This window comes from Suricata suricatta, chromosome 17, assembly GCF_006229205.1.
Source record: "Suricata suricatta isolate VVHF042 chromosome 17, meerkat_22Aug2017_6uvM2_HiC, whole genome shotgun sequence".
NCBI lineage: Eukaryota > Metazoa > Chordata > Mammalia > Carnivora > Herpestidae > Suricata > Suricata suricatta.
The window spans coordinates 55,392,893-55,400,883 of NC_043716.1; positions in this window are offsets into that span (position 1 = coordinate 55,392,893).

A 7,991-nucleotide genomic window follows, 5' to 3' on the forward strand; every position below is an offset into this window, starting at 1 on the left:
GAGGAACCAGAAGCCGTACTTCCTGTTTTCTCCATCCTCGATCACTTGGCATGGCTGTAAGTGTGGACCCGGAGCGAACCTTCCGTCCGCCCCAGCACCTGGCAGGAGAGTCTCTCCCGGGCCCACGTTGATGCCAGCGGCACGCGGGGACCCCATGGGGCCGTGGGGCCTGCAGCAGGACATGAGGCCGTTTCTCAACAACCCAGCGAGAAGAGACGGTCTGACACAAGACCACCAGCGAGGGAATCCGGGACCTTTTCTTCTTGAGACGAAGCCTCCGCTCCCACGTGGGGGAGAAGGTGCCGCAGACCTCAGCAGCAGCCCGGCATGGCCCTGAGCCCTCAGGCCCACCCCACACGGGGTTAGCCCAGTGCCCGTGGGAGAGGCGCCCCACTACTCCATGCCTCCGTTTCCCTATTTATAAAGTAAAGTAACCAGATGGCCTCAAAGATCCTGCTGCCTCCGGCATCTGGTTCGATCCAGGAGGCGCCGAGCGTGGCATCGGACCACGCAGGGCATCACGCTCGCATTGGGGAAGCCCGATTCCTGCCCTGGAATCGCTGAATGATTGAGAAACCTCAGTTTTAAGCCAACTTGACGAAGCTCCAAGCCTCACCTGAGGGCACAGCTCTCTGCCTGAGCAGGAGGCCCCACAGCGTTCCTCTGCTTCCAGGGGTGCTGGGAGCCACCCAGTCCGCTAGGGGCCAGTATTGAGGCACTTTTCCAGGGCTCTGTGGCGGCCCATCTGCCACGCTGACCCTGGGCTTGTCTCTCTGATGCACAGGTGACCTCAGCATCTGGTACCGAACCTCTGTCTTTGCCTGGGAAACGTCTGCCCCATCAGAAGGCCTCAAGGTTGCGGACTGCTGGTCGGGCACCGTTCAGATGGACATCGGCCGTGTGCCCGGCTCGGGCAGCAGCTCTGGAAGAGCCAGTGGGGTGTGTGAGGACCCAAAACACCACCGCTTTGTACTCGGCCCGCCTACTCGTGGGGGAGCGTGTCTGAGGTTCTGGTCTTCACCCCAACCTTTTTTATGAGCTTGAGAACCTGCTTTTGCCTCTTGAGCGATTTATGGAAACAGCCTCAAGCGCTTGATAATTCGGGGCACCTGGGGGGCTCTGTTGGTTGAGCGTCCGGCGTCGGCTCAGGTCACAATCTCACAGTTCATGAGTTCAAGCCCCGCGTCAGGCTCTGTGCTGACAGCTCAGAGCCTGGAGCCTGCTTCGGATTCTGTGTCTCCCTCTCTCTCTGCCCCTCCCCTGCTCGTGCTGTCTCTCAAAACTAAATGAAAAACATAAAAACAATTTTTTTACTTAAAAATAAAAAGAGCTTGGTAATTCAAGTTACGCCTTGGGGCCTCACAATGGGCGAGGCTGCCTGTCTGCTTCGAATGTGCTCAGACATTTGACACAAACCACGCTAAGCAGAGGTGCGTCCAACCTTCCAGGTCTCAGGGACGAGGCTGGGGGAGGGGACGCCAGCCCGGCTGCGTGCGCTCTCCGCGGGGAGCTGGCTGGGCCAGTCCACCCGGAAGAGGGGGTCAGTGATGAAAACCAAATGCCCCAGGGCCTCTTGGGAATCAAAACAAGACCAAGAAGGGCCAGGAGGGCGGGGCCTGCAGACGGCGCTGGAATTCGTCTCGGGACCCGGAGACTTGTCCTGATGTGCGTTCGTGTGCGTGAGTTGTTTTCAGGGGCGGGGAACCGGCATGGGCAAAAATAGTGCAAATACAAGACGGGCTGGGCCTTCGGAATAAAAATGCATTCTTTTTCACGCAGAATGTGGTCATGCTTTGAGCCCAGGGATCGGGGGGAACCTTGAGTGGATGGAGGTGTCATTTCTGCCATCTGCCTTTGCCTGTTCGCGAGGACTCTGTGCCTGGAGGGTCGCTCCAGGAGTCTCCCAAGTTCGCCACTTTGATGTGAAGGGACGTGATTCTGGGAATACGGAAGGAGGAGACATCTGCGTCTCTTCTGTCACAACCGGGGCTCCAGGTGGCCACGACAGCACGCACAATGGGTCAGACCCCCGCGTGGGGGGCTTCCGGAACCAGAGCCCCAGACCACAAAGCGACAGCAAGACAGAGGATAGCAGGCGTTCGCGAGGATGTGAGACCCTGGAGCCCTCGCGCCCTCCTTGCTGGCGGGCACGTAGAATAGCGCGGTCACCGCCGGACACAGCTTGGCAGCTCCTCAAAAAGCTAAACGTAAAATTGCCACGTGGCCCGGAAATCCCACTCCTCAACCCCGTGCCCAAGGGGACTGAAAACAGATGCTGAAACACACACACGCGCACAGGCACGTTCGAACGAGCATCAGTCACAATGGCCAAGAGGGGAAGACGGCCCGGAGTCCGTCCACGGCGCGCTGTGGTCCACGCGGACCAGGGAAACGGTGTCGGCCGGAGCACGGAGCTCTGACACCTGCCACGGCAGCGGCAGACCCTGCGACGTCCTGCGCGGTGACGGACGCAGGCGCGAAAGGCCTCGTACTGCCGGACTCCATTTCTGGCACAGGATGCCTGGAACGGGCATATTGTAGACATAGAAAGCGGGTGATCGGCGAGGGTAGGGGAGGGCGGGACGGGCAGCCTCTGCTTAAGGAGGTCGGGGTGACTTCTGGGTAATGAAAGTGTTCTGGAACCAGAGAGGGGTGCGGGCCGCACACCAGCATGAGTGCCCTAATTGCCACTGGGTTGTTTAAAATCGGTTTGATTTATATTGTGTGAATTTCACGCTAATAAGAAACCGTGAGAAGAAAACGGCCTGCTGAGCCTGCTTCCATCCCTTCCGTGGGATCCATGGTCGTGTTCAAAGCTGAGGCCCGCATGTGCCTCTGAGCCGGCTGAAATCCAGACAGGTAAGTGCAGGGCCGCCAACCTCCCACCGGCAGCCAGGGCGAGCTGAGTTACCAGCCCGGAGCACCCACAGCAGGACCCCAGCCGGGGCAGGGAGAATGCTAACGGCATCTCCATCCCACAGTCCCGTGGTCTCCTCGGAAAGGGATCTGGAGAGCGGGTGAGGGGCCCCTGACTGATGTTCCCCTGCAGACTGGGACCCCCAAGCACCAATCCAGGGAGGAAAGTTCTGGAAATCTCCCCTGAGGGAGGATTAGCAGGATTCACAAGGTCTGTGAGACTGCATTCTGGCCCTGGAAACACAGGAAGGAGCTGCATGCATTACACCTGCTCCCGGGTGTAGACATTACCCCAGTGTGTCCGTCAGCAGAGGGCACACGTGCCGATTCCCACCTGGCACTGGGTTAGAGACCGTCCCCCGAGGACGCCCACCCGGAGCCTGTGGGGGAGACCTTATTTGGAAACAGGTTCTCTGCAGACGTGATTAGTAAAGATGAGGTCCTCCTGGGTTGGGGTGGGCTCCCGTCCAGAGAGAGGCCTTACAGGAGGCGAGAGCAGAGGCACAGGGACGAAGGCCGTGTGGCCTAGGGCCGGGGACGGAGAGGGGCGGCTGCCAGCCTGGGGATTCGCCGGCGCCGCCAGGAGCTGGGCGAGACGGGCGGGCTCCTTGCCCGGGGTCGGCCCGAGACACCCTGGCCTCGGACGTCTGGCCCCCAGGCTGCGCACGAACCTAGTTGTCTGACGCCGTCCGGTCAGTGTGGTTCTCCGCTGGCTCCGGCGGCTTTTCTGCGTTGGGCCAACAGCCTCACCCGCCGGCTTCTTTGAGAGGACGCCAGTCTCGCCCTGGTCGCCGCAATCCTGGACGGCCGCTCCTCTGGTCTCACACACCCAGACCGGCCCCGGGCGCCTGGGCCGCGGGACAATCGCGAGCCGAGGACCCGAACAGGAACAGGGCTCGAGGGGGGCAGCCGCCCCAGGACGTCCCCGCCTCTCCCCCCAACGCTTCCAGGGCTCTGCCCCAGGGGCGACGCGGATGCCGGAGGGAGGACGGAAATCGTGAGAAAGGAAACGCACTCACATTCCCGGGGAAGGGGGTCCCGGCAGTGACGCCACCCCGGGCCACCTGCTTACCCTCCCAGGGACGGTCGAGGGTGACAGGGGACAGCACGGGAGACTGTGTGGCCGGGGTGTGTGTGTGAAGCCCCCACCATTAGCCATGACATCGGCAGAGCCTCCTCCCCCCACAGTCAGTCGAGAGGCGGAACCTGCGGCACGGCCGTGCTGGTGGGCCCCCCACGTGCCCCGCCATCCTCTGAGGCGGGACCGTGAGTCTCCAGGGCCCTGGGGACCCAGAGAGGCCACAGGCATTCCTGGGGGACAAGCCGCATCACTCGGCCCCCGCTCTGCCCGGCAGAGGGTGGGCTGCGAGTTTCTTCCTTACAGGGGTGGGAGGGCGCCGGGCAGCGCGTCCGTGGGGTCCCCAAATCGGGAGGCCCGCAGAGGATGGCGCCCCAAGACCATCAGATGTGCCAGGGTCCGTGTCACCGTGCGACACCGGAACCGGATGGGAAGCCTCCACCCCTCCCTGCTGCAACCTGCAGCCAGACACCACACGGACGGCTGCAGGGGTGCGTGCCGGGACAGAGAGCCGCCATGGCCCGTCCCCTGCGGCTGGCTGCCGGGGCCTGGGGGCGAGCCGGGGCCAGATCCGGGCTGCGGCACTCACACCGAAGGGGCCGGTGTTTACCCGAGGAATTCGAAGCTTTGAACCAGGCGATGTGTGTGGAAAATGCCCGACAGAACTGTTTACCGGGTGAAGCTGAGTTAAATTTAGTTTTCTTGTTGCCAAGCAGGGACGGGCCTGTCAGAGGCGCCGAGCAGGGATGGAAATAGAACCGTGCGTTTGCACACAGAGGGCTGAGAACAGTCCGTTCACACAGGCCCCGAGGCAAAATGAGGCACCGTGCACACGAGCCAAGTGCTGGGTCCCCACGACAAGAATGAGGACCAGCAGGGGCGCTGGGGGGCTCCGTTGGTTGGGTGTCCGACTTCGGCTCAGGTCGTGATCTCCTGGTTCATGGGTTCGAGCCCCGAGTCGGGCTCTGTGCTGACAGCTCGGAGCCTGGAGCCTGCTTCGGATTCTGTGTCTCCCTCTCTCTCTGCCCCTCCCCTGCTCACACTATCTCTCTCTCTCTCAAAAATAAAACCAAAAAAATTAAAAAAAAAACAATACCAAATGGACAAAAGCCCATGAACAAGAGGATTTTACCCCAGAGACGCAAAGTTGACTTACCACCGTTATTTGCTGTAACCACTGGACTAACAGAACGAAAAGAGAAAAGTCACATGAGCAACCGTGTGTGTGCACAAAAGCCGTCTGACAAAATTCAGCACGCATCCATGATGAAAACTCTCAGCAAGCCAGGGACCCCGGAAGCATCTCCGACCTGATGGAGGGCTCTCTGAAACCCCCACGGCTAACACCGCAGCCAATGACGAAACAGAACACTTTTCTCCTCAGACCAGGACGAGACGCAGGTGCTGCTTGAAGCCTCACCTGACACCGCATGTAAAAATTAACTCAAAATGGATCAGACCTGAAGGGAAGAGTTGGACCTTCTCTGCGACAGAGTTGGCCCCCAGACAGACCACGCCGGGACCAGAAGCTTAGACCTTTCAGCCCCGCCCCCCACATCCTGCAGGGAGAGGCGAGGGGGCTGGGAAGGGGGAGTGACTGATCAGGCCTACGTGAGGAAGCCTCCAGAAAATCCCAAAAATATGGGGTTCAGGGGGCTTCCACATTAGTGAATACATCCACGTGTGCCAGGAGCGCGACGCACCCCAACTCCATGGGGACAGAGTGCTTACATTCGAGACGCCCCCTGGACCTTTCCGGACCCCGCCCTGCGATCAGAAGCTGAAGGTGAAGTCATTAGCGCCGGGACGCTTAAGCACCACACACGAGCCAACAGATGCCCACCCCTGCACGCAGGCGCACCGTCTGCCCGGCACCTGCGCTCACCTCTGACCGGGCACAGGTGCCCCCGGGGCACGGACCGCTCCCCTCCGACGGATCATCCCGGGGACTTGCACTAACACCTTGCTTGCTTGCTTCTATTTCAGCCCGGGGTCAATGAGCCGTCTCCTAGTCTCCTCGGCACGCCTCCCCCCGACCTTCGGTGTCTGTAGGTTCTCTGGATTCTGGGTCCACGGTGTCCCCGAAGTTCAGCGTGTCTCCACTGATGCCTGCGGGGCCGGCGCGCGCCCTGAGGCAGGCCGATGCGCCGTCACTTGGGAAGCTGGGCACGTGCTAGACGGAGCCCACGCCCTCCTGCGGTCCCTAAGGGAGGGCGCCACCAGCCCCGAGAAGGTGGCACGCCAAGTCTCCGAGCGTCCGAGTCCCGGGGGCGTCGCACGATTCTGGGGTTCCCGGCCGTCTGGGTGTCAGCGGCGTCACACAGCTGCCCGGGGAAAGCGGTGCCACCTCCGGGTTCCAGGCAGCTACGGCTCCAGCTCTGCACCTACATGCTTGGCAGGTGCGGTTTCGGCAGACGCCTCCTCTCAGGGTGGCTGCTGGTGTCTCCTCTGCCGACTGCACTGGTCCGGGCTCTCCAGGCACGCAGGAGAGCTTGCCTCCTCCCATGCCCTCTGTCTCCCCGCACCCGGCCTGTGGGGACAGAGCGGGAAGGCAGGAGGGCCTCCCAGGGACGGGCTGGCCAGCAGGCGGAGATCCCGCAGGGAACAGACCTGCAATGAAGATGTGAACCGTGCGCAGATGGAAATGCTTCCCAGTCTCCAGTTCCGTGAGGGCCCCCATGGGCCCCAGAAAGCGTGGGTGGCCTGGGACCAGGGCTCTGCCACCGGGAGCCCACCGAGGGGCTCAGGACGGGGACGCCATTGACTCTGCACTTGGGGCCTTCCGTGTCATTTTCCGTGGAGACGCTCTGTAGCTCGCGTTAGCCTCACGGAGGGGCCTGGCGGATGCGCGCACACAAGCTCTGGGCAGACGGGGGCTTCCCCGCGCACCCCGAGAATGCGTCATGATGGGGGGCTGATTTGTCAAGATCAGAGCTCCGGTCAGCAGGTGGAGTCTCTACCTCGTTCGGCAAACAGGAGACCCGTCTGACCTAGAAGGGAAGGGTGTCTTCTATGGGTGCTGCGGGGCCTCGGGACAGACCAGCTTGAGCGCCGAAGAGACCGGCCGACGCCCACGGCCGTCTGGCTCTGGCGGAGCTGGTGGCCGCAGCGCTGGCGGCACTGTGCAGCCACACGTGTCCCACGTGTCCTGTGCTGCGGTCAGGAAAGAAGGGCTCCATCCCCGTGGCCCCTTCCACGCCGGGCAGCCTCGTCACAGAGACACCTGCCTCCGTTTCCAACGGCCCCTTCCTGCCGCGGGCTCCGGGCACACGGGCGGCCAGGCCCCTCCGGCGAGGCGACGCCCGGGTTCGATGCTGGGTCGGCCCTGCCAGCGGTGGGCACCGGGGAGCAGCCCCGGGGCGGCGAGGGAAGTGCTCCCCGGAGAGACGGGCTGGCGTGGTCTGGCCCACGTCCTGTCCGTGCACGGCCCTCGGGAAGTGCTCTCTGCCTTCAGTTCTCAGAATCACATCGTCATTTCTTAAAGTTTATTGTGTGTGTGTGTCTGGGTGTGTGTGTGTGTGTGTGTGTGTGTGTGTGAGAGAGAGAGAGAGAGAGAGAGAGAGAGAGAGAGAGAGAGAGAGAGGGAGAGAGAGGACGAGCACAAGCAGGGGAGGGGCAGCGAGAGAGAGGGAGAGAATCCCATGCAGGCTCTGTGCTGTCAGCATGGACCCTGATGTGGGGCTTGATCTCAGGACCATGAAAATATGACCTGGGATGAAATCAAGTCAGAGGTTCAACCAACTGAGCCACCCAGGCGCCCCCATAAATTTCTGCTTAAAAAACAAAGCCAGAGAAGCTTACAAGTTGAGACTGATGTTAAGGTAATAAAATAGGATAAAGGGTCAAATGTGACCAGAAGGGAAAGCACAGGCTGCAGACTCTCTGGTCTCAACGGCAGGAGCTTGTGGGGGCGGCAGGGCTGCCAGACAACAAGATGGTGGGTGGCTGCTGGGAGCCAGCGGGGAGGGGGGTAAAGGGGTACAGCGGGGAGGGGGAA